Below are 5450 nucleotides of genomic sequence, written 5' to 3'. Positions count from 1 at the left end.
TTGACCTTGGTTCTACGTACATCCATTTATAATGGACAATCAGGATCACGTAGTTCTTTATGAATTCGAAAAAGATTTGGTTTAATAAGGTTGACATCTTTTTTGGTTTTGAATATTTTGTATTTTTTATTTATTTAAGAATGGTGGGAAAAAAAGAAACCGGCCATAGGCCGACACATACTTATAAAAATTATTTGTGTGTAGAAAAAAAACCATACCTTTAGAATGGTGTAGAGGTGACATACATTTTTTAGCTTTTAGTATTCTCCTCTTTCTTTTTTGATGATTGCCGTTGACAGAACCCTTACGAGAACCTATTTTTTTTATACTCTCTTTCTATTATTTCTGCATGTTTGCCAAAACATTGATTATCATTATTGTCAGAAAATCATAAACATTGATTATGTCAAAAAATCATATTTTCCCCTTTAAAAGCAATTGATGCAACAAATTATATTAATATACTATTTTAATCATTGTTTATAATTATTAGCATAATATTAATTCAAATTATTACTATATTAAACTAACATTTCAAAAATATTATGTTTGGTATTAAAGTTATTATTTTACCCCTTTTTTACACACCATTAATTATTATTCTCTTATTCTTTTATTTTTATTAATTTACTTACCCGAACGAAATTGGGTGTTTGACATATATATATATATATATATATATATATATATTATATATATATATATATATATATATTATATATATATAATTATGATTATTTTAATTAAGTAAAAGTCACACAGTTAAGTAAATATAAGTCATACTCATCTCAGTTAATTGTAAAATGACGTCAAACAAACTTGAAAATATTTTAAACACATACACTAAAATGATGAAAATGTGAAAATGATTTAAATATAAATAATTTTGAGTTAAAAATTACATCACTATCAATTGACTTTTCAGTTTAAAAAGTCTATGTATTTTATTTAAAATTAATAAACTAACGTTGACTTTTATTTTATTTAGTGTGGATTAACTTCCACGTTGACTTTTTTATTTAAGTATGGATTAACTTGCACTCTTATTTGTGAAAACTCACACTTCAAGTAAGCGAGAGTTGTTATATTTGAGTTGGTAAAGAAAAAAATGAAGTGAAATATGTTCGGCTCGTTTACAAGCTTTTGATCGATTATGGTATAAAAAATTCTATATTTAAATAAAATAACTTAAATTCATTATAACATATTTTATCTGTATTAAAAATAATAAAAAAAGAAAAATTCTATTCTTTGTCTTAAAAACCATGTCAGCAGATATTAAACTCTTTCTAAATTAGTGAATATTAAAAATTGTTGGCCGGTTTAAATGCATACTAATAATAATAACCCGATTTAAATTATTATTTTTTTGCTTTAAATTCTAATTCAATTAACTCAGTTTTGATTTATTTTTTCCAACATAATCAAACTTGTTTGCATGAAAGCTCTTTTTAATTGTTTGATTGATATAACTTTTTACAAAAATATTTATGTAATTATTTATGATCCAAAGAAAGAAAAAAATATGGAAGGTGATAAAAGTGTGGTTACGATCTAAACACTTTAGTTAAAGTGTGAGTGGATTAGTTTGTCTCCCACAAAAACTTACTTGGTGAATTTGAAATATCACTAAAAATAACTACGTTTTGTAAGTAAATATAGAAACTCTGAATCACCATTGTTGTTGATGTGTAGATCTTCCACCACACAATCAACATCTATTAATGGCATTATAGATGTTGAGTTCTATCAACCATTTTAAAGCTCCAAAAAGATTCAAACTTTTTCATCTTGTGTTTCCACCAATCCTTAATGCAATAATATTTTTGCTTGAAAGCATTGACCACTTCCACTCCCAAGACAGACACCAACATTCATGAAGTTTTGTTCAACAAAATTTGCACCATCAATATTGCAGTTAATTGTTTACACTTTGAAACTTTTTCTTCTTTTTTTATCATTTTTTGTTTCTTTTAATCTTTCTATTACATTTACTATAATATTTTAGTTAAAAAGATAATGATATATATATAAAGTGATAACTATAGAGAAGTTAGAAAAAAAAAGTTAGCTACTAGTCTTTAAAAAATAAGAAACAGTTTCCCTCTATTGATATAAAATTAGAGAGTGATAAAACATATGATAAATAAATATAAAAATGAAAAAAATTTAATAATTTTATTGTTGTTATGATTTTAATTAGTTTTAATTAGAACGAGTAATTAAACAAGTTAAATAATAATTTGTAAACAGATAATTAAATATTATTATTATAGAAGAAATCAGTGGATGGAGGTAGTTTGGAGCAACCAACCCACTTATTGGTAGTTTAGTAAGAGTTGAATTGTGTTGCAATTAGTAACACGGTATGTCGGTCAAGAAAATTTGACCAGCTTCAACATGGACAAATCTTCTTTTATTCATTTTTTTTTATTTTCTTGTCCACGTGAAAGAAATTAAATTTGAGAACTCGATAATAGATAAATTTGTAATAAATTATAATATCATATAAAAAAGAAAAATTTAAATTTAATTCTATGAATTTAATTAATAAAATAAAATTTTACACACTAACTACTTAAGATATTCTCAAATTAATCGAAGAACAAAATCAATATTTTGTGACAGGAGGCGCATTTTAAGCTTTTTGTTTATGACTTTCTTTTGATATCATTTTTTTCTTATTACCTACCTAATGTCGGCATTTTCTTCTGTAGTTATATTATTGTCGGAGATCCACTTTATTATATACACACATAGGTTAGAGTGAATTTCACATAATCTAATTTGTAAAAAAAGTTTATATTTATTTATAAGCTATGAATTGACTTTATAAAGATAAAACATGAAAATATGAACAGAAAAACATAAATGTATATATATAAACAGCAGAAAATAAATTAAATCCAATATAAAAAAGGATAAATTAATCTAAAACAATACATAAGATCAATTCATTACATATATTTGGTGAGAATTGTAGCGTCAAGAGAAACTAAAAAGAAGAAAAGCGTGTAAAAGGTGTTTGATAAAAAACAAGTCAATGAGAACTTTTTATTAAAGTAATGTTATCTTACAAATACGGAGAAAGCTTGAATATAAAGAGTAAAAACAAGATAACTATAACTGGAACTAACTAGTTAACAGAACTCAAAGGATAAATCTTGCGATATCTTTGTCACCTCCTCTCAAGGTGGCCATGGAGATTATACAAGTCCAGTTTAGAAGTCATAGTCTGGAAGGCAGTTATTGCAATGCACAGCCTCTCATGCCTTGTGAAAATTGTGACACTGAAAAACAGAGAAGAAAATAAATGTGAACAAGGTATTTGATGAAAAGCAAGCCAATGAAATTGCAAAAAGAAAGATATAAAGAGTAAAAACAAGCTAATTAACTAAAAAACATCAATTTTATTCACATATCCAAATCAACTTAATTGATTAAATGAAAATAAAATATGAAATCTTATGCTTTGATGTAAAGTTAATACTTTTTTGGATTGCGAAGTGATTTGAGGCAGTATAAAAAGAATGAGAGATTGACAAGGAAAAGAAGATGAAGAAGGGGATATTGTTTGAATTAAGAAATAGAGATTACAGATTGAAGGAAATATTTAAGTATGATTTAATTGATGCAACATATTAAAATTATTTTTTAATTGAAAATTTTGAAAAATAACTTTATTGTCTTTATTTTAAATATTAATTTCAATTTTAATTTTATTAATAATATTATTATTTTATGTTTGGATTTGTGTTATTATTATTATTTTATTGTGGTTATTATAATATTAACTTTTATCTATTATTATTATTATTACTAACTCTTTTAGTTTACTATTAATATTATTAATATATAAACTTATTTATATTTAAAATATTATTTTATTATATTATATAAGACAATTATAATCGATTATATTATAACATAATTTATTATATTCAGTGAATAATCGATCATCAGGTCTAAGTCCTAACAAACAAACATAACAACATTGGAGTAACGAGACAAAATAGTCATGAAGGCTTTATCCAAAACTAAAGCTTTATGAATAGAATATGAGTAAATGAAGAACTTATAATACAATTGACCAATTATATCAAAACACGAGGAAGAAATGTTTCGGAGGAAGAGTAATACGATTGTGGTGATGGCCAAGGAATCATACCTTGCACACTAAATTCAGCTACCGCGGAATCATACCACGTGAGTATTGCAGCAATGCCAAGAAAATAGAAAAATAATAAATATACACAAGGGTCATTAAACAAGTGTAATATTTTTATTAAATTGATATAATTAATAATTAATATATAATTATAACATGCATAACTATTAAAGGGTCTTTTAAATTTCATAATTATCTAACGCGAAAAATTAATTATCGATTGATTACGATAAAAAAAATGATATTTTCAATTTTCTTAAAACTACAACACTTTAATTAAATTAATACAATATTTTAGCTAACTTAATATAAATAATAAAAAAAATAAATTAATATACACAAATTTTAATATTCTACATTTATCAACAGAGTCAATCCTAAACAAATAATGGTGAATGAATAATCTTTTCCCAATAGCTAGCTTTTACCCCATTTCTTCAGATCCATTTCTTTGTAAATCACTGTTGTGTTTTCCTTCACAAAACATCGAATACAAGTCGAGAACTGCTAGTCTTTTTTTTTTAGGAATATTACTCCCCAAAACAACCACATCGTTAGTGTCTAAATCTTCATATTAAAAATAATGTAAAACACTTAAATTACACCTAGGTTTTCTCCATTTCCCACAAATAAACACTTTATTTTATTTTACAAAGCACCGAATATAAATGGGCTACTTTTCTTTCGGTAGTACTCCCCGGAAAACATCTACATCGTAAGTGTGAAAGGTTCATTTTATATATTCCTTTAATTTGAATTAAAAAATAATGAAAAATGCATAAAAAAAACACAGGTTTTGTTCTCTAGTGGCTGCAATTGTCCCTAGGTTTTTTGTCTTTCCCACCTAATTGCGGTCCAAGATTGGCCAAAAACGGTGGCTAGTCCGCCTCACATGGACCGCCTCACATGGACCTTTTAACTAATCAGTGCATTTTACATGGTCTTGTAAGTTACATTAACACTATTAGACTTTGTTGAGTTGAATAGATTTGGAAGAGAGTCATTAAGTAGATTTGAAGATAAATTCTTTTGTTGTTTGTTTGAATGAATTTGAAGGTAGGTGAGAGTAGATTTGTAAGTAAATAACTAATTCACATCAATCAAATCCTACACTAATTCATAAGCGTTGTTTCTAAATTTACTCTTACTTACCTCTAAATTTACTCAAATAAACATCAAATAAACAACAAAAAATTTACCTTTAAATCTTCTCAAATCCACTCAATCCCTCTTTCCAAATTTATTCAAGTGAACAAAGTTAAGTGTTTTACAGGAAGTTTGT

This window comes from Vigna umbellata, chromosome 1, assembly GCF_029865625.1.
Source record: "Vigna umbellata cultivar VRB3 chromosome 1, Vumbellata_1.0, whole genome shotgun sequence".
NCBI classification, from domain to species: domain Eukaryota; kingdom Viridiplantae; phylum Streptophyta; class Magnoliopsida; order Fabales; family Fabaceae; genus Vigna; species Vigna umbellata.
The sequence above is the reverse complement of the archived record's forward strand: the minus strand, read 5'-3'. Positions refer to the sequence as shown.